The sequence below is a fragment of the Hylobates moloch genome, unplaced genomic scaffold, assembly GCF_009828535.3.
Source record: "Hylobates moloch isolate HMO894 unplaced genomic scaffold, HMol_V3 SCAFFOLD_5, whole genome shotgun sequence".
Taxonomy (NCBI): domain Eukaryota; kingdom Metazoa; phylum Chordata; class Mammalia; order Primates; family Hylobatidae; genus Hylobates; species Hylobates moloch.
This window is the reverse complement of record NW_026652280.1, coordinates 122,415,371-122,440,781: the sequence shown is the minus strand read 5'-3', so window position 1 is coordinate 122,440,781 and position 25,411 is coordinate 122,415,371.

Sequence of the window (25,411 nt, the reverse complement as noted above, 5' to 3'; positions counted from 1 at the left end):
AATCAAATCCAAAGCCACACATTTAGTTATTACTTCCTTGTAGTCTCCTCCTTTATTCTAAACTGATTACTTAGCCTTTGTCTTTCTTGATTTTGATCTTTAGAAGAGTATAAACCAGATATATTGTAGCATTTTTCCCATTCCTAAACTTAGCTAAAGACATATTTCACAGAAAAAGTAAAAAGTCTGTCTAAAAGGATACACTAATTATGCCACTTTGCAATCTATTTCACAACGTATGTATGTTTATTAAATATAATTTTCCTCGAAAACATCTTTGAGTATATTTCATATGTGTTATGTAGCTTTTTGTATAATTCCCCATACAATTGCTCATTGTATATTTAAAATTTGGCCTCCTTAAGTGCCTGAATCCAGTGTTCATCACTATTATTATTTTTTAAAGACAGGGTAGTGCTCTATCACCTAGGCTAGAATGCAGTGGCATGATCATAGCTCACTGTAACCTCAAATTCCTGGACTCAAGCAATCCTCCTGTCTCAGCCTTCAGAATACCTGGGATTACAGGTTCACACCACCATGCCCAGCTAATTCTTAATTTTTTTTTGGTAGAGGTGGGGTGGCGGGGGGGTCTCACTATATTGCTCAGGCTAGTCTCAAACTCCTGACTTCAAATGAGCCTTTCACAATGACCTAACAAGGTGCAGGGATTACAGGCATGAGCCACCATGTCTAGTCCTCATCTTTTTTTTTTTTTTTTTAGAAGATTTTAACAAATCTTGAAGAGAGTACTACAAAAGGATTGAACTCTAATCACAGATGTAGGCTCGTATAATTGCTGCTAAATTCATACTGGTTAGATTAATCTTCTAAAACTCATTACTACTCCTCTGGTATTTCTGAGAGAGAAAAAAAAGACATAAAGCCAGGGAAGTTGTTCTCATTGAGGAACCATTAATAGTTCATCTACTTTAAGGCATATCTGTCCCATATAAGGGAAAAACTTGTTCATAATATTCATACTCTGGGGCCAGACGTGAAAGAAAAGTGGATTTAGAAAGTTGATGCTGTTTGCCTCTCTGTTCAAATAAAAAGACATTTTTTTGAGATATCTATTTAGAATGCTTAGTTCAGTTGAAACATGTAAGAAGGCTGTTCATTCAATTTTTTTCAGACAAAAGTTATTTACATATACAAAGTACTGTACCAGAATCTAGATATACAATGAGGAACAAAAATAGATATGATTCTTGATCTTATTACACCTGAATTCCAGTGATAAAAGAGAGTTATCAACAACTATTCACACAAATTATCATCTAGTTTCCAACCCTAAAAAGTACTGTGAAGAAACAATTACAGAGATGTCATAATTTTATAGGTGCAAGATGATTATGAAGAAATAATGTTTGCACTGATATCAGAATGAAGAAAAGAAATTTGTTGTCTAAAGAAAATGAGAAGTACAGAACAGCATATGTGATGGGGCAGAGGCAGGCAGGAGCACTCCAAGGTTCCTCAAAAGGCTGGTAGGAATGGTGGATAGAGAGTAATGTCAAATGTGGTAAGAGGTGAAGCTTCAAGAGGACATACAATCGGATGAGCAGCTTTTTTAGACTTCACCTTTTTTTAAATTATAAAGTTTCAAAGGCTTTTAATTAAGGAGGTATTATAATCACATTTATATTTTTAAATTATTATTATGGCTATAGTAAAAATAACAGACTGTAGAAAAGCAAACATGGCTGCAGGTAGATAAATTTTAAAATATTTTAGAAGTTCACCTAGGATAAGGATGATTTTGTTAAAACTGAAGCAGTGCATGGATTTGAGATATATTTATGAGCCACATAAAATATGTTATGGTAAGCCAGGTGTGGTGGCTCATACCTGTAATCCAAACACTTTGGGAGGCCAAGGCATGTGGATCACAATGTCAGGAGTTCAAGACCAGCCTGGCCAAGATGGTGAAACCCCATCTCTACTAAAAATACAAAAATTAGCTGGATGCAGTGGCAGGTGCCTATAATCCCAGCTACTCGGGAGGCTGAGGCAGGAGAATCACTTGAACCTGGGGCCGAGGTTGCAGTGAGCTGAGATCATGCCACTGTAATTCAGCCTGGGCAACAGAGTGAGACTCCGTCTCAAAAAAAAAAATGTTAATAGACTGAACAGACTGAACAGGACTCTATTATTCAAGCTTCTCCAGAATCCATTGAGCAATATATTATTGAATATCTCCTATGTGCCAGAGCTGAATTGTAGTGGTGAGATGACTGCTTTGCTTTCAAAGACTTAACAGTCTAGAAACACCAGACACACAGAAATGGCTAGCCTATCTTTAAATGTGACTTAATCAGTTTTTTTCTTACCTTCAGACAGTTCCAATTTAGCAATTAATTTTGTTACCATCTCAAAATATAGATATTTATAAAGACATTGAAACAAACACATAGGTATTAAATGTAATAGTCTAGTTGTTTGGGTGCCTATTTCCGCAACGGTCTACTCTAGAATAGTTAATATTTCTCATTTAGCTAAGGTGATAAAATATCCTGAAGCCCTGTGAGGCCAAATGCATGTAACACCCAGAGACTGTTCCAATGTTTGTAAAAATATCTTACCAGTCTCACTATGTACTCTTCCCAATAAGTAGATAAATAAGAGTTTAGCAAGTAATCTAGACCCATTATCTTTTCTCCCTCTGTTTCATCAAGCCTCCTTTAGTAACTTGGGCACCTAGCCAGAAGCCTGTAAGAAATCTATTACGGATTGTGTTTAGCCTCTTTACAACCCTGTAAATCAGGCCCTTTATGTGAGACATATCGCTATCATAACATTCCAAGTTGTTGCTGAGGGCAAGCAGAGTCTATCACTTTAGAAGTATTGATTACAAAAAACAGAAAGCAACACAGACTAGCCTACAAAAAGAATTTATTGGAAGGATTTTGGATCTCACAGTGGCTAGACCTAGTCATAGCAGAATGATGTGCATTCCACAGGGTCACAGAGCAAGAAGCAGGAAATACGGCATGTCTATTGAGAAGCACAGCCTCATGAACGTGACACTGCCGCAAAGAGAGCAACAGCACAATCACCATGCCATGACTAGATCTGCTCTTTAGGCAGAACTGACTGAAGCTGATAAACGTTCACCACGTGAGACTGACTGCTGCGAGACAGGGTTGTTTGGGTAAAGTACCTAGAATGTCAATCCCTAGGCACATTTGCCTGAATTCAGGGGCTTGGGTTACTTCTAGAAACTCATGGAAAGATGTCTGGATACAGAGGAACAACACTCATTAAGATAATAAAGAATGACTCCTTGTGCCCTGGGGTTACAATGGAAGCTGTGTCAAACATGTCACAATCTAGTAGTACTAGCTCTGACACCAAACAGCCTGAGGTTCAAATCCAGCTCTATCACTACCTAGCTTCCTATCTTGAGCAAATCACTTAACTGCTAGGGTTGTGTCATGAAGAAAAGATAGACAGTAGACATTAAGTTTTTACCTCAGGGATAAAAACTTCTAAGTGTTCAATGATTCTTTATTTGTTTTACCAGCATGACTGAGGTCATTGTCTACTTTGTTATTTTATACAACATGAGAATTATGACTTACAAATTAACTTAGAGGATAAAATTTTGAATTTAATTCCAGGAAAAAAAAGAACTATGTCAGTGGCAATAGATTTGAAAAGATACAAGCTAAATAAGACCTTTTTTTAAAAAAAAAAACCTCTTTATAATTATAGAAATTGTCAATTTCTTAATAAAGAAATGCCCATTATAGGACATTTATGTCAAAATAGAAAATTCTAGTTATTTAGACATCAGAGCATTTTCTCCCAGAAGATATTCTAGAGAAACATATTCCAGGAGGCAACTTGGGAAATTTATTAGAAACTTAGGAAATTTTCATTTATGAATCACTTATTTCTTATGTATGTGAGGGCAATGGCAGTGAAGGGTGCTATTTATTATATTGATTAAGAATGTGCAATCTAGAATAAGACTGCCTGGTTCAAAGCTACACTCTAGCTTTCTAGCTGAGTAGTTTTGGGCAAGGTCGTAACCTCTTCAAACTAATTTTCTATTCTATAAAATCAGAATAAAATAATATTAGTGTGTATCTGCTATGGTCTGAACGTTTGTGTAGCCCAGAATTTATGTGATAGACCTAATCCCGAATGGGATGATATTTGGCCGTGAGGTCTGTTGGGAAATGGCTAGGTCATGAGGCTAGTGCCCTTATGAATGACATTTGTTTCTCTAAGAGCTTGCTTGGCCCTATCATGTGAGGGCATAGAAGGTGCTATCTACAGGAAAGTGAACCTTCAGCAGGCACTAAATTAGTTCGTACCTTGATCTTGAACTTCTCAGCTAACAGAACTATTGGAAATAAATTTCTGTTGTTTAGAAGCTACCCAGTTTATAGTATTTTGTTACAGCAGCCCAAACAGACTAAGACGATATCTCCAAGGGTCCTTTTCGCAGTTAAATAACGAGATAATTCAAGGGTGCTAAATAAACAAAAATAAAGTAATAGAATGAACACACATAGTTCACCTCGTGTGTACAATTGTCTTACGAACTTTCTCCTTTTCTTAAACAATAGAATCCAATGGTCCTCAATTTTTGCAACTGAGAATCATCTGTGGACCTTTAAAAATAATTTAAATGTCAGTATCCCACCCCTGATTTTCTGAATTCTAATTATAAAGTTGGCCATAGTCATATGACTGTGCATTTTTATTAAGGAGTATTTAATATACAGAATTTAATCAATATTTAAAAGCACCCATTTGGTTAACTAAGTAGCATGTTAAAATAATGAGTAATTTTGTTTGGATTTTCTACATATGAACTTTTTTTGTGTAGAAAACTATTTTAGAAAACATCTTGCTGCTACAAATCTTAATAGTTTCAATAAAATGTGAAATCTTGGTAAGTACAGCTTATTGAAGAATTTTTTTTCTAGATGAATTAGGATTATCTTAGGTCATTATTTTGTACACCAAAATTGACTAAATGAAGCTAATCGTATTTGAAAGAGTATATGCATTAGGGATTCAGAAAGCTCTGGGCCATCTTTTCATTACTAGCTGTGTGATCTTAGAGCAATTCCTTGGCCATTCTGAGTGTACTTTTCCTCATTTAAAAAAAGAATAATGAATGGAATTATTGGGAGTATAATTGACTACCTGAGATAATAGAAGAAGAATTTTTGAAAAACTTATGTTTAATAGATAGTAGCTTAATGGTGAATAAAACTACTCATTTTACTTGGAGACAACATCAACATAAAACCAAGTTCTGTTCAAGATATATATTCAAATTAATATTATTGAAGAAAATACTTTTAATGCTTTAGTTTATCAGATGTAATTTTCTCCCAAATTCAAGTCTGGAAATAAATTTCATATTTGTGGATTCTTACTCGTACTTATTTATTGAGATAATTTTTTGTTAAAATAAAAAGAAATATTTTTAAGCATTCTCAATTTAAAAACTAAACTCCAAGAAAGATTTAAGTGTAGCTGGCTTCAACTGGGTCAGAATTTACCTTATATCTCTTTGGCTCGATGTGGTATCTTTTTTATTTTTCCTTCTACGTACACTTTTACTCTGTATTGCTTATATATGGCCCATTATAGCTGTCCAAAACTAGTATATTTAACCCTAAATTGACAAATTCATTCGGTCTTAAAAATTTTATTGTCCAAGATAGTTACAGACTTTATCAACTTCTTTGTGACGTCAACTAAACAAGTGTTATTTTATGCTCACCTAATAAAAGACAAAGTAGGACAAAGGCAATGAGTGTTAAGTGACTAATGTTACACATCTATTAAATGCAAAGAAATCAGTCCAGTATCCCACCTCTCCATTATCCCACCTTGCTCCTAATGGTGGTGGTGGTTCATTAGTGGTGATGGTAATTCCAAATATAGGAATCATGGCTGGGCACCGTGGCTCACGCTCATAATCCTAGCACTTTGGGAGGCCAAAGCAGACGAATTACCTGAGGTCAGGAGTTCACGACCAGCCTGGCGAACATGGTAAAATCCGGTCTCTACTAAAAATACAAAAATTAGCTGGCTGTGGTGGTGTGTGCCTGTAATCCAGGCTACTCGGAAGGCTGAGGCAGGAGAATCTCTTGAACCTGGGAGGTGGAGGTTGCAGTGAGCCTAGATCATGACACTGCACTACAGCCTGGGCGACAGAGAAAGACTCCATCTCAAATATATATATGAATCAGTCCAGTATCAGTTCCCTTTCCATTATCTAGCCTTGCTCATAATACTAGTGGTGGTTCAGTGGTGGTAATAAGAAATAATAGACAAAAGTTTTTTGAGGCTGTGCGGTGGCTCACGCCTGTAATCCCAGCACTTTGGTTGGCAGAGGGGGTGCGGATCATGAGGTCAGGAGATCGAGACCATCGTGGCTAACAAGGTGAAACCCCGTCTCTACTAAAAATACAAAAAAAAATTAGCCGGACATGGTGGTGGGAGTCTGTAGTCCCAGTTACTTGGGCAGCTGAGGCAGGAGAATGGCGTGAACCCGGGAGGTGGAGCTTGTAGTGAGCCGAGATGGCACCACTGCACTCCAGCATGGGCGACAGAGCCAGACTCCGTCTAAAAAACAAAACGAAACAAACAACAAAAGAAGTTTTTTTTTATTCTACAAAAGCATTTTAGCACTCAATCATAATGAAATACATGAAATATGTTGGCTACATGACTAAATCTGAAAATTTTATTTTTAAATGACTTTTGCTACATATAACTTGCATGATAGCTGTAGATTTTGATTTTTATTTCCATTTTATTTGGAAACAAACTTTTTTGTTATTTTTCTTTAGCTACTATATTCTTTTACACTATGGAAAGTTTTAAATGAGTGGAAATTGTTGTTCCACTTATTTAAACCACAAGAACACTTGGCTTCTTATCACTCAAAAAACGAAAAATAGAAAATGCCACTTGATTTTAATAGAAGGGTATTGAACTTTTATGTACTGTCTATATACATATGGCCTAGTATTTTAGAGAAAAAATTCGTATGAAAATTAGCTATTAAACTAAAAATGGTTAGTAAGATATAGGCAACTTTATTCTGTAGATTTTTTTAGTTTTCAAGCTCTTTTATTAATATTTATTCAGTAATACTTTTCTTAGATAATTTGTTTTAAAATATAGGGAAATACATAAAAAGTTATTTTCTTTTAAAATAAATTAACTGTTGTCAGTTGAATAAACAATTCTCAATCAGTTCTAATCCCCCATTCTTTTACATTGTTTAGAAAATAAAGTTGTTTTTACTTCAACCCATGCTTTTATATTCATAACATGTTATCTTCAAAATAAGCTTGCAATGTAAGACATGTAAAGAATGACACTATATGTACAAATAAATGCTAATTATTTGCTAATATCATTAACAAAATTCAAAAATTTTGACCATGCACATTCACCAGCCAATTGCCTTAGAGGCAAGCTCTGCCCCTCTTCTGTGTTTCAACAAAACGTCTCAGTGTAAATTACCATATTATGAATCTTAGCTAGTTAGTTAGATATATACAGATAACTATTGGTAGTAACAAATATTAGTAATAAATAGTAATAGCAACAAATCTCCAAGGATTGTAATCGTCCATCCCATAAAATGTGTTGTTAAGGTAACAATACTAATAATGAAAGTTATGCATGTTCCTTTTTAAAATTTTTACATTAAAACTAGCAGATCCCTTCTGAACCAGCTCACCATTTATCTGACTGTCATCTGTTTGTGTGATCTGTCCTTTCAATGAGACCGAAGTTTTGGAGAATTGTGAAACCAATCATAATTAAATATTTTTATGGCAATTTCTTCCAGTTTTAAAATAGAATCTATTCCTGATTAATTTTTAAAAGGCTAAAATTGTACTACGTTTACTTTTAGAACACCTGATTTCTCATGTGGACTTGTAGAGAAAAGTTCAGTTTTTATAATTGTCTCAGTAACAGTCTTAGTCTGTCTTTACCTTCTCTTCCACTTTTCATCTGCAGAGTTTTACCTCTGTTGGTAGTGATTATTGAAACCATCTACCCCTCCCGGCTCCCTGTCTTATAGCTAATTTTAAATCTGTCTCTATGTTTATTCCTATTGGACAAGCAATCTAAATATCAAAGTTGTCCTACAGATGTTAATCCACTCATCCATTAAACCATCAATGAATATAAGAAATTGAGCTGATGTTAGACATACACAAAACAGATAACAAAGTCTTGTCCTCCATTTGCTTTCTGTACAATATATGGGAGAAACATAGATACAGAATATGGCATAAGGCATACTGTAATAAGTATAGATTCATCTCTACATTTTACCATGATCAAGAACATAATGTTTTGCTACAAATAGGTAGTACACAAAACTTCTTTATTAGGGGCATGAACTCTCAAATGCAGATTCATACATATCTGTGTTTGAATTCTAGCTTTTATATTTGCTAGCTGTTTTACTGTGAGTATATTATAAATTTATGAGTTTGTTTTCTCAGCTGTAATGTCCACCCCCCTAAATTTTCTGTGCAGATTAAATGAGACAATTTATATACTGATTTTTGCACAATGCTTTTGCCTCTTAATTTCTTAATACATGTATATATTATCATTATCACTATTAGTCTTAATTATTACCAATTAGGGAGATTGCTGATAATTTTATATTGGTCTTAAATTTATTTAAGTAAGACAAGAACATTCTCCTTATATAGGGAAATACAAGAATACCAAACCAGTATAAAAAATTGGATAGTTAGAAATGACATACAATTCTTTAAATATGTGGTTTTATGTTTGTTCTTAATTTGAGTACAGGATATCGAATATGAGATTGAAGAAAAGAATAATTCGGACTAAATTTGGAAGAAAATGCTATAGAAAGAGTAAAAAAAAAGTCTACAAAAGTTTTATAAGTATTGGAATGCTAAGACTAGATATATACTACAAGAATATTAATCTGGCAGTTGTATGACACTGTTTCACAAACAGGGGAGGAATGCTGGCATCTCTCTGTCACAATGTCATTACCGATGTTGTCTAGAAATGTCAATGTTTGGTAGTAATGATAAATAGACTAACTTTTGGTTGGTTGTTTTATTATTTTTTTAACGCCACAGATAGTAGTTTCCTGAAATGCCAAGACAATGGCATATAGTTCCCTCTGCCCTTTGTAATACTCTGGTATGAAGAGTTGGTAGGAGATAGGCTGTAATTAAAATTTATTCTTGTAAAGACAGAAAACAGAAAATAAATAAGAAACAATTATACAAGAGAACTTTCAAAGTTAGACTGATATAAGCATGACTGATGAATTTCTTCTAGGATTCAAAAATCTCACAGGGAAAAGTAAATAATAATTAGAATACATTTCTCTAATGCGCACTGCTCTTGAATATATACAAGAAAAAGCAAACAATTCTGAATGCAGTAAAGATATTTAAATGGGTCATGATTTTAAATTGCCTTGCAAATGCATGCAACATAAGGGATTCATAATAATTTAGACCATCTTATATTATCTGATAATGTTAGCAAGGTAGAACCATATTTTCCTCTTTCTGTTTCTCTTACATAAATCCCTAAATATCAGTGTCAAAGTAACTGCTTAATATTTTACTGATTATAAACAAAAACTAAGAGTAAATAATGCCAGAATTTTGAAATCAATTTTATATTTTTTTCTTACCTCCTGTACTTTTATACAATTGTTCCTATTTGTTTTTCTTTGGGATGCAAGGCACTTAAAGTACCAAAACAGTCTAAAAATAAATTACTCATTGCATTCAAAATTTATCAGAGGTAAATATTACTGAGAAAAAGGAAATAAAAGTAATTATTTTCTATTATCATTTTGTTTGTATCTCAGGGCCTAAATACAGTTTTTAATTCACACACTCAATGCCAATTTCAGCTATATTACTCAAGTCTTTGTATCTGGAATGATAAATTAATTGCTAAAACCGTTATTTTTTAAAACAGTTATTCTCAATATAAATTATAAAAAATATATGTATTTTATAATATGTATGTATAATACATATTATACATATTTAAATACATATGTATTTTATCATATATATGTATTTAAATATGACATACATATATTAAATACATATGTATAAATACATACATGTATTAAATACATACATATTATAAAATATGTATGTATTTAAAATATGTATGTATTTAAATATGACGTACCATGATAGGAGTAAAATATAACAGACAGTGTTGTAAACTTTTTAAGATATAGTATAGGGAATATTCATGAAATCTTAGATTCCTTACTTTCTAAATTTAGTGTTATCTCAATTATATTTGTGTTGATATAAACATTGCCCTAAGCTTTAAAAAAAGACTGATTGACAGAAACTGTTATTACTTCTCACAATGAGCTTTTTATCAGAGCAAAAATTTTATTTTTAAATTTTTATTATATGACTTCCTTAGTTGAAGAAACACTAAACATGGGGAAAATTTTTATTTAAATGCTGTGAATATAATGATGAGCAAGAGACTTAAATTCTTAAAGCCTCATTTGTTTCTCTACAAAGTATTTATAAAATTCTTGGTAGAGAGGATTATTGAGAGTAAAATTTAAAATATACATAAACTCATTTTAAACGGTAAAAGGGATATATATATTAGTGACACTATTTTGATCAAATTGTAATTAGATAAATTATCTATGAACATTTTCTAAAATTTTGATGGAATCACCAAAAAAAAAACAAAAAACCCTAAAGAGTTAAGCAAGCATGAGGAAAATAAACAAAGGCAGAGGCATTACATTACTTGACCTAGAAATCTACTACAAAGCTATGGTAATCTAAACAGCATGATACTGGCATAAAAACACAGCATTCACACATAAACCAATAGAACAGAATCAAGAGCCCATAAGTAAATCTTCACATTTACTATCAATTGTTTTTCAACAAAAAAGCCAAAATTACACCGTGAGGAAAGCACAATTTCTTCAATAAATGGTGCTAGGAAAACTGGATATCCACATGCAAAAGAATACAATTATGCCCTCATCTCACATAATATATAAAAATCAACTAAAAATGGAGCAAGTCTCAAATGGAAGACCCAAATTTGTAGAAAGACTAGATGAAAACATAGGGGAAAACTCTATGATATTGGTCTTGGCAAATAATTTAAAATATGGTCCCAAAAGCACATTCAGCAAAAGCAGAAGTAGACAAGTGGGATTACATCAAACAAAAATGCTTCTGCACAGCAAAGAAAACAATCAACAGAGTGAAAATGCAATCTATAGAATTTGAGAAAATATTTGCAAATTATACATTTGATGAGGTTAATTTTCAAAATATATAAGAAAATTATACAACTCAATAGTAAGAAAATGAATTACCTGATATTAAAAGGAAGAAAAGGACCAAGCAGACATTTCTAAAAAGGAGTAATACAAGTAAATAATAGGTATCTGGAAGTATGATAAAGATCACTAAGCATCAGGGAAATAAAAATTAAAGCCACAATGAGTTATTATCTTACACATGTTAAAATGGCTGTTATCAAAAAAGATAAGACAGCAAATGTTGGAGAGGATATGGAGAAAAGGGAACCCTTATACACTATTGGTGGTAATGTAAATTAATACTGCCAATATAGAAAACAGTATGGAGGTTCCTCAAAATATTGAATATGAAACTATCATGTGATCCAGCAATTCCACTTCTGTGTATACACTGAAAGGGCATAAGATGAGTATGTTGAAGAGATATCTGCACTTCCATGTTCATTGCAGCATTATTCATAATATCCAAGATATGGGATTCAACCTGTATCATCACTGGGTTAATTAATAAAGAAAATGTGATACATATACACAATGGAATAATAGCCTTAAAATATAAGGAAATCCTGTCATTAACCACAACAAGCCTAAACCCGGAGGGCATTGTGTTAAATGAAATAAATGAGACATAAAAAATACTGCATAATCTCATTTATGAGTGAAATCTAAAAAAGTAGAAGCAATGGAAATATGGTAAAATGGTGATTAATATATATATGATGCAATACATATGTTAAATAGCTTGATTTACCCATTCCACAATGTATGCATATATGAAAATCTCATGTTGTACACCAAAAATGTATTCAACTTTTACTTGTCAGTTAAAATAATTTTTTGAAAGTCATTGGAATGAAAATAATAGGATATTATTATACAAATATTGCAATAAAATAATATTTACTTTGGTTACTCATAACAGGCATTTGAACAGAGCAGTGGAATATTATATGATGAGAAAACAGTTGATCTTAATTTTTATGTGTGCAACATTAAGAAGCCTCTTCTTTTTAAATTATGTTTTTACAGTTAAAAATATGCTAGTAATAGGAAAGAATTGGAAACAAAAATCTTGTCTTCAAGTTCAAATTTTGGTTCTATATTGTCAGCTAGTATATCCAGAGTAAATAACTTATCTGAACACTGGCTTCCTAATTAATAAGAAAGTAGACCTACATTTTGATGAAACAAGCATATATTCTTATATCAAGTTGTAATTATTCCTTTGTGTGATATTACCCATAAGGCAAATTATCAGGGGGAGTATTTTATCGTTTTATTTTATTTTTTTCAGTAGGAACCAAACAAGATAAGACCATGAATTCAGAAAAATATGTATAAGTCAGTCAGAGAGATAGAACAAGAATTTGGGGATTGGTTACAGATATATAATAATAATCATAATCATAATTTGTATGAACAAATAGGTTTATTTTATTAAAACAAGAATGAAATAAAGTAAGAACAGATGCAGGACAAAAATCTGAAAAAAGACCAGAAGTCACATGTCATTCCCAGTTACCTTTGAAGAAGGATAACTTCCCACATCTATGAAAACTAGAGTAAACAGTAATAACTGGCAAGATTAACTGGTTCATTCTTTGAAAGGATGCTCATAGTACAAAGAAAAGAGACTTTGAGAGACTGATTTGGGATTGTACATAAGATTAATTTTATTAGGTCTCCAAGCTCTGAAACAACTTGTCTAATGCAAAATCCCCAGACCTCCCCCTAACATGTCCAAATACGACATAAACTACATGTTTGTGCGTTCCAGTTGCCACCAAGCTCTATGAGTGACCTTTACCGTGTGAATATAAATCGATGAAATAAGTTTCCTAGGATAGTGGCTAGAAATTAGATTTGAATTCTTTTTTAAAACGTAATTGAAAGTTCTGGGATACATGTACAGAACGTGCAGGTTTGTTACATAGGTAATCACCTGTCATGGTGGTTTCCTGCACCTATCAACCCATCACCTGGTTTTGAATTCTTTGAAATAGCAGTGATCTGATAGCTAGATTATGAGAAAATTTAAACCCACTCAAACCCATAGGTCAAGGCGGTAGAAGTCAACAATTGAAAAATGCTTGTAAGTCTCAGCTCATTACTTACACACTACAGTCAACACTGATTTTAAGAACTATGGAGAGTATTTCTGGTTTCTTTATGTTCAATAGAAAATCCAGTATAGTATTTTCTTAGAAATGAAAAGAAAGTGATCCAAAAATAAATAATAAGGAGATAAAAGCCAACACACTTTTGGAAAAGACAACTGATAGTATATTACCTTCTCAATATAAATTAATAATTATGATGTGTATTAATCCATATTTATTTTATGATACATTTTGACTATCTTCTGTTCTATATGAAGTATTTTGTAATTAAAATAAAAAAGAGTGTTACCATTGAAAGCATAAACAAGTAAATGGTACAGAACAGTTCAGATTCAGGTATACACAATAATAACCTAGTATTGGGAAAAGGTTGTATAATAATCACTAATGAGAGAGAATATTATTTGATACTTGAAACTAGCAAAATTGGAAACTTAGAGTGTATATATACACACATATATAATTTTCTTCAAGTGTCCATATATACATGTGTATATAATTATATATAAATATATGTAATTTTATATGTATATATGTATATATACACATATGTATACAATTATATATAAATATATAATTTTTATATGTACATATGGACACAAGATAAAGTATATATAATTATATACAATTTATATATCTGTGTATATACATATATATGCAATTTGATTCTCACTTCACCTCCAGACAATTTCTAAAGAAAACTTAAACTTTCTATAATAGAGCTATTTTATTTTAAATACAAATGCATGCACACACAATAACACAATGAACTTTATTTTATAATACTAAAATACATATAAGAGCAATAAATAATTAGTTAAATATTCATTTCAGAAGTTACAGAAGAAATTAGAATCTTTATATCTAAGTATCTCACAAACGTATCATAAAACTATAAACTCAATAAAACAGGCAATGCAATGCACACAAAATCATAGGGGAATGACAAGTGACTGAGAAATATATTACTACTTTTAATCCAACTGTGAATAAAATAAAATAATAAAAAACAGCAAGTATAATTTTCAAATGAAGTTAAGTATTATTATACTCAACTTTGGCATTCTGTGTTGGATTGGTACCTTCATATTCCTCTGTCAAAATGTAACTTTTAACAGAAGAATTTGGAGAGTATTATTGTACTGATTTTTATTGAAAACAAAACAGTTTTATTTTTCAATTCGAATTCTACCTTGTGAAACACAAACTAACAGATAATTCAACAAAGGTTTATGTACAAGGAGTGGCTAGAATTGAGGATATGTGACTGAATCCTTAATATTTTGGGGAATTGCAGCAATCTTCCACTTTCTAAAACTGATTTAAAAATTTTGATTTAGTTACAAAACAATTTATTTTATGCAACAATGTTTCAATTGGAAATTTGATTACACCACAGTAAAAAGGAAACACTGTTCCAGAATGCGGAGTGTCAAGATAGGGCAAATACATCCTTCATGCCTGATAGTGTAAATTGTTTTGGCTAAAGAAACACCTCAAGGAAAATATGTTGACTGGGAAAAATGGGTTTCAGTATTTAATGAGAAGGGGAAAAAAAAAAAAAAACCTCTCACTGAAGCTAAAACACTGGAGTAGGTATTGGGCTTATAGGAAGTTTAGATATAATCAAAAAGAACATATTAAAAACAAAACAAGCTAACAAAAAAATAGCAAAGACAGGAACAATATCAATGATATTTGGTGAGAAGTACCATGTAAAAGATTACTGTATGCACTCTGGAAACAGTTACATCTAGATGTGGTTTATATTTTATTTATGCTTTGTCATGTTTTCTGTTATACTCAAATCTTAAATCATCATAAAAATTTTTTAACCCTTAAAACTTTAATTATATTTGGAAGATTGAGAAGGGCCTATGTGCCAAATGGGACAAAAGTCTATAGAAATGGGTGGCATCAGCCTAGGGTCTGATGGAAATGCAACACACAAGGGGCAGTTTTTCTGAAGGGTGGACGAGTATCCTGCAGAAACGTTTAATGTTGAGCTAAGAACTAAATAACAAATAAACCAAGACAAGATAAACTTCTGGAACCTGTAATCATTTCTTAATGGGAAAAAAGACCTCAGGAAAAGAAGTGATAGAATAGAAGCCTTCTCATCATAAATTAGTATGGAGTCAGTTACTACTGCATTTGGTTATTAAGGGGGTGAGTGCCCTTTCTTGATAAAATACAGTATATTATGGCAGCCTGAAACTTCTGATGTCACAACTAGAAAAAAAGAAAGACAGATTAGTTACAAAAAATATATTATGAAAGGCGTGAGGGAGCATTGCATAAACAATGGGAAACATGATCAAAACTTCTGGAGGGGGAAAGAACTGTTTTGATGTAAACTGATAACGTGTAGCTGGTTGGTTTTGTTTGTTTTTCTCGTTTGTTTTCATAATGGATATTCGCCAGTTCTTTCGAAAGAACATTTTCTGAGTTCAGGGCCTATTTGGAAGACAGAAGAGCTAGGCCAAAAGCTTTGAAAAGCTACACGCACAGTAAATTCATCTACAACCTAGTGTCAATTGGAAACAAAGATCTGTCAAGGCGGAGGCCTTCCCCAAAACATGGCATGCTCCATCATAAGGCATTTGTCAAAATTTGCAGCTGCATAGGATCACTGGTTAGGGGTAGAATTAAATCTCCCATAATCTAAGCAATGAGCTCAGAGCACAAACCCCAGAACCAAGGAATAATTTAGAAAGAATGAAACTTCAACTCAGCCCTGATGCAGCTCTGTCCTTTTTAGGGTTGAGAATTTTGCCTCCATACCACCTTAATACAAAATAAAACATACAGTTTATACAGCTGGCATACAGTTAAACAATTATTATACATACAAGAGGACAGACTATGTGACCAGTAACCAAGGGAAAAAATGACAAAATAAGTTTTTTTTTTTTTCTTGAGATGTAGTTTCACTCTTGTTGCCTAGGCTGGAGTGCAGTGGCACAATCTCGGTTCACTGCAACCTCAGCTACCTGGGTTCAAGCAATTCTCCTGCCTTAGCCTCCCAAGTAGCTGGAATTACAGATGTGCACCACCACGCCCAGCTAATTTTGTATTTTTAGTAGAGACGGGGTTTCTCCATGTTGGTCAGTCTGGTCTCAAATTCCCGACCTCAGGTGATTCGCCCGCCTCGGCCTCCCAAAGTCCTGGGATTACAGGCACGAGTCACCATGCTCAGACCAAAATAAGTAATTTTAGTAATTTTAGATACCTTTTCTGGAGTTACCACACAAAGAGTTTAAAATTACTATGACACATATGTTCCAGAAAACTTTAAAAAGTGACAAAATAGAAGAAACTATTAGAATGTTCACTTTTGAAATAATCAATGATCATGCTAGAAATTGAAGACCTTAAAAAATAAACTTTGTATTTGAAACTCTGCAGCCAATGGATTTGTTTCACGGCATGGTGGCCAAAGAAGAAGCTAAGATTAGTTATATGAAAGGCAGAGTGAGTAAAAAAAAAAAAAAAAAAAAAAAAAAATCCTGGGAAACTACAGAAAAAAAAAGAAATTAAAAATAGACATGTGTGAGATAAATGTGAGACACACACAATATGTGTACTTTTCACTATTTATATTATATTTAAATAAAAACTTTTTCAAAATTAATTTTTTTCTGGTTTTACATCTTCATTATTTCAGATATTCTTTGAGGTTGTTTTATCTTTTTATAAGAAAATCCCACTGGCTTTTCACCTAATCGAATTAAGTCTATAAATTAATTCATAGAAGATGGTCATTTTTACAATTCCCATCCTGGCACTTGTTATATTATACAATTTAGTCATTAAAATAATTCCTAGTTAACTTTTTATTATTCTGCTTCTGGAGAGAGTCCTTACTAAGTTTAATTTCAAATGTATTTTAATAAGTCCTGTGACTATCTGAATATAATATCATATATTGTTTTTCTCAAAGGGTTTTCTTGATAGAGAAGATAATTTATTGCAACTTACTTATTTTTTGTTTCTTATTACTCTACCCTGGGTACAATTTTCAGGTAATGTACCTCTTAATAATCTACATATTTTATTTTTAAAATTTTATTTTATTTATTTTGCTTTCCAAATTTAGGTTCAGGGGGTGCATGTGCCAGTTTGTTACATGGGTAAATTGCCTGTCACAGGGGTTTGGTATACATATGATTTTATCATCCCATTAGTAAGCACAGTACCTGATAGGTAATTTTTTTATACTCACCCTCCTCCCACTCTCTGCCCTCAAGTAGGCCCTTGCGTCTATTGCTTTATTTTTTGTGTTCATGTGTAGTCAGTGTTTAGCTCCTACTTGTGAGAACATGTGTAGTCAGTGTTTAGCTCCTACTTGTGAGAACATGAGATGTTTAGCTTTCTGTTCCTGCATTAATTTGCTTACTATAATGGTCTCTAGCTGCATCCGTGTTGCTGTAACAGACATGATTATGTTCTTTTGTATTCTATAGTGTATATGTACCATACTTTTGTTTTGTTTTGTTTTTAAACGGAGTCTCACTTTTCCACCCAGGCCGGAGTGCAGTGGCGCTATCTCTGCTCGCTGCAAGCTCCGCCTCCCGGGTTCACGCCATTCTCCTGCCTCAGCCTCCGGAGTAGCTGGGACTACAGGCGCCCGCCACCGCGCCTGGCTAATTTTTTGTATTTTCAGTAGGGACGGGTTTTCACCATGTTAGCCAGGATGGTCTCCATCTCCTGACCTCATGATCCGCCCGCCTCGGCCTCCCAAAGTGCTGGAATTACAGGCGTGAGCCACCGCGCCTGGCCTGTACCATACCTTCTTTATCCAGTCCATCGTTAATGGGTATCTAGGTTGACGCCATGTCTTTGCTATTGTGGATAGTGCTGCAATGAATACAGTACCGCAGTGAACATATGAAGGCGTCTTTATGGTAGAACAATTTATATTTTTAATATTTATATCTTATTTTTTGAACTATTTAAAAATCATAGGTGATTTAAAACATAGTTGTGTTACCTAGTATCTTTGAGTTACTCCCAGTTTACAAGGAGTATTACTACTGTAGTCTCTTCTCAAGAGTGTGTTCATAGTACATATTATGAGCCTCTCCACAAACACAATCAGTGAATAACTGTCATCTAATACACATTTATTAAGTAGTTTAAACAGATTAATAGACAAAATTGTTCCCTAATTGTATATATATTTTGCTTTTACTATGTTACATCTCCTTTTGCTAAGCTTAAATAACTTTATCTTCTTTTTTTTCAACATACTATTTTTGTCCTAGGTTTGACACCATATTATGTAAATATCACACATCAGCACATATGGAATTTCACTGTCCAAGGCTTTGGAAACATTAACATTCTGAAGCTAATATGTGATTACTTCCTCCTGTTTTATTTGATGAATGTGAGGTCATAAAATTCATTAAGTCAATTTATATTTTGAAACAATGTGTCTACATCTCAAGTCTTCTATATATAAGTTCTCTACACTGTGAAAGTTTTAACAATATTAATATGTTGCGAAACTAGAAAAATCTCACTCAGCTATATGTGAATCTAAATACAGAGGTAGACCATATGAATCACAATGATAATTTCACTCTAAGTTAATGTATTTTTTAATTGGTTCTCACATATAATTTCCACATAGAGACATCTGATTTCTGTGTCAAATAACTCTATGACAATGATGTTTACACATGCTACAATAAATAACATACTGTTAGGTATCCTTTACTCTACAACAATCCTTAGGTGTTTTCTTATTCAGTGTACTGTGAAATGAATTAACCCAGTTTTTATTTTCAAGCCAGAACAAATAATGGATAAAGGCCCCAAAAACCAGCTCTGGCATGAGGTACTATGAGGTGAAACAAAAATAAAACCAAGGGTAAGTATGTACCAGTATGCTTACATTAATAGAAAACAAAAGTAATATTCATAGGAAACACTTACCTATTGCATTTGTCGGGCCCTCTTTTAAATGCATCCCCCCACACAAACACAATTGATTTAATCTTGTGGTATAGGTGCTATTACTACCCATATGTTGGAAATGATGAAACTGAAGCAAAAAAAAATTAAGGCACTTTATCAAGGTAACAGTATTTTGAATAATGTCACATGGTAGTAATAGAGGTAGGGCTATGATTTAAACCCAGTAACATCACTAGTAGTAGTAGAAGTACAGCTATGGTTTAAACCCAGGAAGTCTGTTTCCATGATCCATAATTTTAAACAGCATGTTATATTTTTCTGTATTACCTCATAAGTAGAAACAGAAAGTGCTTAGACATCATGAGCTATCTCACTAGTTCATGATGTTTATAAAACACATAACACAGCATCTAGCATAAACACTCAACTAGTTCTCCTTTTACCTTTATCTTGTCCTACTGTATGCAAAAATAGTATCTGCTTTCTGTACGGAGAGACTCAAGTTTATAGTACCAGGTACTCTGGATAGTCAAACAGAAATTTTAGTAGAAAGATCAAACTGAAAAATATGATCTTTGTTTATATTAACCTGTTCTTCCACTGCTAATACCCGAGACTGGGTAATTTATAAAGAAAAAGATGTTTTATGGACTCACAGTTCCATGTGGCTGGGGAGGACTTAGAATCATGGTGGAAGGTGAAGGAGGAGCAAAGGCATGTCTTACACGACATCAGGCAAGAGAGCTTGTGCAGGGGAACTGCTTTTTTATAAAACCATCAGTTCGTGTGAGACTTATTTACTATCATGAGAACAACACAGGAAAAACCACCCCCATGATTTAATTTACTCCCACCAGATCTCTCCCACAACTCCTGGGAATTACGGGAACTACCATTCAAGATTTAAGTGGGAACACAGCCAAACCATATAACTGTTCTTAACTATAGTGTAATAACATATAAAAGGATAATCACAGCTATTTGCCTGGAAATATTCAGGTTTGCAACTCTTCCTATTATGATTATTAACAGCATGCATTTCTTGCTCAAAAAGTATTCTAACTTGGAGGATGTATTTTATTGTAGTCTTACATATAAACTGTACACACAGTGCTATAGACTGAATTGTTCCCCTCACCCTAATTCATATGCTGAATCCCTAACTTCAAATATAATAATGTTTAGAAATGGGGTCTTTGGTAGGTAATCAGGTTTAGATGAGAATGGGGGATTTAGGGTGAGATTAGTGGCCTTTAAAGAAGAGGCATCAGAGATACTGCTCTTGCCCTCTCTCTGCCTTGTGAGCACACAAGAAGAAAATAGCCATCTACAAGCCCTCATCCAAACCTGACCATGCTGGCAACGTGATCTTGAATAGCCTCTAGAACTGTGAGAAAATAAATGTCTGCTATTCAAGCCACTCTGTGGTGTCTTGTTATGGCAGCCTGATCTGAGGAATGCACACAGCATCAAAATACTATTATATGAAAGTATATTAACTGTTAACAAATTACATGCTAATTAAATTATATGCATGTAAGAGCTCACTTGCTTTATTTAACCAACTAGAAAAAAACATGTTTGCCCTAAGTTATTCTTAGTAAACTTTTATTTAATTATAAATTCAAAATTTTAATTCTAATAGTGGCATAATATAAATGTATATTACAGTAATTTTTTAACATTGAATTTTGATCTATCAAAGCAAAATTCTTTACTACATTAAAATTGGTAATTAATGTCTAATTTCAAAACATTTTAAAGATAATTCCTGAATAATTTCTCAGTGATTATTTAATGAACAAAATAAAAAGATTAAACCACAGTTTTGTATTAGTATATATTTTAATTTTTATTACATAACTTTAAAGTTCATATGGAACAACAACAACAACAAAAAGCCTGCATTGCCAAGATAATCCTAAGCCAAAAGAACAAATCTGGAGTCATCATGCTACCTGACTTCAAACTATACTACAAGGCTTCAGTAACCAAAACAACACCATCCTGGTACCAAAACAGATATATAGACCAATGGAACAGAACAGATATCTCAGAAATAACACCACACATCTACAATCATCTGATCTTTGACAAACCTGACAAAAACAAAAATGGGAAAAGGATTCCCTATTTAATAAATGGTGCTGGTAAAACTGGCTCACCATATGTAGAAAGCTGAAAGTGGATCCCTTCCTTACACCTTATACAAAAATTAATTCAAGTTGGATTAAAGACCTAAATGATAGACCTAAAACCATAAAAACCCTAGAAGAAAACCAAGGCAATACCATTCAAGACATAGGCATGGGCAAGGACTTTATGACTAAAACACCAAAAGCAATGGCAACAAAAGCCAAAATAGACAAATGAGATCTAATTAAACTAAAGAGCTTCTGCATGGCAAAATAAACTACCATCAGAGTAAACAGGCAACCTACAGAATGGGAGAAAATTTTTGCAATCTACCCATCTGACAAAGGGCTAATATCCAGAATCTACAAATAACTTAAACAAATTTACAAGAAAAAAACAAACAACCCCATCAAAAAGTGGGCAAAGGATATGAACAGACACTCCTCCAAAGAAGACATCTATGCAGCCAAAAGACACGTGAAAAAATGCTCATCATCACTGGTCATCAGAGAAATGCAAATCAAAACCACAGTGAGATACCATCTCATACCAGTTAGAATGGCAATCATTAAAGAGTCAGGAAACAACAGATGCTGGAGAGGATGTGGAGAAATAGGAATGCTTTTACACTGTTGGTCAGAGTGTAAATTAGTTCAACCATTGTGGAAGACAGTGTGGTGATTCTTCAAGGATCTAGAACTAGAAATACCATTTGACCCAGCAATTCCATTACTGGGTATACACCCAAAAGATTATAAATCATGCTACTATAAAGACACATACACACATATATTTATTGCAGCACTATTCACAATAGCAAAGACTTGGAACCAACCCAATTGTCCATCAATAATAGATTGGTTTAAGAAAATGTGGCACATATGCACCATGGAATACCATACAGCCATAAAAACGGATGAGTTCATGTCCTTTGCAGGGACATGGATGAAGCTGGAAACCGTCATTCTCAGCAAACTATCACAAGAACAGAAAATCAAACATCTAATATTCTCACTTATTGGTGAGAATTGAACAATGAGATCACTTGGACATGGGGCGGGGAACATCACACACCAGGGCCTGTCAGGGGGTGGGGGGCTGGAGGAGGGATAGCATTAGGAGAAATACCTAATGTTAATGATGAGTTGCTGGGTGCAGCAAACCAACATGGCACATGTATACCTATGTATCAAACCTGCATGTTGTGAACTTGTACTCTAGAACTTAAAGTATAATAATAACAATAATAATTCACAAAAAAGAAAAAAAGATATGAAGCTTGAAGAAATTTAACAGCTCATAGGCACTACACCAGAGGAAGTAACATAAATGACTTCATGGAAATAAGTGCTTCTGAACCAGTGCCAGAGGATGAGGAAAAAATTTAGAAGTAGTGTCAGAAAACAAATTGACATTAGACAATCTGTCAGAAGTCTGATTATTCAAGACTGATTTTGATTTATTTTAAGACATAGATCCTTATATTATATGGGCACTGAAACCAAAGCAAACAGTGGAAGGGGGATGGGCACCATCTAGAAACATTTTTAGAGAAAGAGAAAGCAAAAGAGTCAGATGGAAATGATAGTGTATTTCCATACAGTTAAACCAAGTTTGCCTGCCTCTCTGGCCTCCCCTTCCACCTCTTCCACCTTTTGATAGTCTCTGCCAGCCCTGAGACAGCAAGGTCACCGCCTTCCTCTTCCTCCTTCTCCTCAGGCTACTTATTCTGAACACCATGAAGGTGAATACTGTTATGATAGTCTATATCCACTTAATGAATAGTAAATGTATTTCTTCTTCCTTATGATTATCTTAATAACATTTTCTTTTATCTAGCTTTCTTCATTGTAACAATACAATATACTATATGTAACATACAAAATATGGGTGAATTGACTATTTATGTTACAGGTAAGGCTATCTAGTCAAAAATAAGCTATTAATAGTTAAGTTTGGGGGAAGTCAAAGGGTATAGGTAGATTTTCAGCAGAGTGGAGGTGGGCACTCGTAACAGCTGAATTGTTCAAGGGTCAACGCTGTGTATGCGTGTGTGTGTGTTTGTGTATTTATAAAGTACATCACCATTATTATATTCAAAATTAAATTAGCTTCACTAACAATCCCAGAAATGAAGCACCATTTTATGATAAGAAGCAGCAGGATCCAAATTCCTAAAATGTTTTAATAATACTACTGTTAATATTTATGCTAGAACAATAATTTTGTTTCACTAATCCTGATGTTTCATTCATTTCATTGGCACACATGTGTTTCGCTGGGCAACAAATAAGCTTAACATAAAAATTTACAAAAATTATATATATAGTGGCAATCAGGTTCACATTAAAATTTCTGATGCTAAAACCAAGTAGAGCCAATAATAATTTCATCATAGAAATGTATGATGTCAGACATAGCTAATAACATTCATTGAATAATTTTTATATGTTATACTTAATTGCCATTCTAAAATAAAAACAATATTTTATAAGAATTTTTCTTTGAATTAGTTGTATTTTTGTTGTAAATTCAGGCAGCAGTAGATAATTAAAATGAAAATAATTATGATTAATTTTTAATAAATATTTTCTATGAATCAGTCATAATCCTAAGTGTTTTACTCATGGTCTTATGTTTACAAATGATTGTCTTACAAATATTTAATTTTAATGCACACTAAAAAAAGACCCTAATTTATGGCAATGCTATTTTGTTTTAGAGAAAAAACAACAACCTTAGAAGCTACAAAACAAATTAGCCGTTCAAATTATTAAGCTAATATTTATTCTGTAGCTATTTGCATTGCTATACACTGTTTGTTTTAACTGGTGTTTAATAGCATTTTAGTGGATTTTATACAAATAATAATATTTACTATAGCTATATATGTAATTCAAAAGATTTAACCAAAACATGTTACATTTCATTTAAGCTATGTATATATATAGCGTTAGTTAAATGTTGAGAATTATTAATGTGAAAATTCTCTTGAGCCATATACTACAGAGCACTATTATTAGTCTCAGAGAAGATTAATTTTTATACAGATTTTAAGTGAACTCAAATTGGCAAAAGTTTTTAATCAATCCCCCTCCCACTTCTTTGCAAAAAATCAAAGATTACAGATAAAATTAGTTAGATTTTGATCATGGAAATGTTCAAAAATATTTTAAATATTTTTTTCTTCTGCTTTCCAATATAATGGCTTAAAATAATGGTGTTATTCCCCACTTCCCTAACCCTCTAAGAGAAACACAGATTCTCTGATATTTAATATTTAGGTAGTTTGAAGTTATCAAAAGTAGCTCTTGAACTGGTAATGGGAAGTGAGGGAGAGTTTTGTATAATAGAAAGTCATAGACTAACCAAATTGTGGATATAATCCAGTATTATGATCATCCTCCACCTCTTTGTTATGTATCATTTTATATCTGGTATGAGACTATAATGTCTCCTTTTATGCTCATGTGTCTCAATTCAGAAAATAAATTGTATGGTCATTCTTTTTTATGTGGAATGTAATTAAAATGGGAATAGACACAACTCAGAGGAGCCTGAAGAATGTATTTAATACTAGACCATTGGAAATCTTTCAAAATATACAGAGCTAGGTTTAAAGAGGGCATACTTTGATCTCCTGTGCACAGCAAAGGATTCAAGTCAATATTAACTGTCAAGATCATATGAGTAAAAAGGGACTGCAGTTCTTTATTATCCTCATGACTCTAGAGAGTAATTCTAGTAACCTGGCTCCTGAAATATCCAAAGTGGAGCTTGAATGTCTACCTTTGTATGATCTAGTCATATGTATATTTATATATTTCAATTTAATTGAATATTGTTACTTTACAAACACTTTCAGATATCCAATGTAGAGCAATATTTCAGT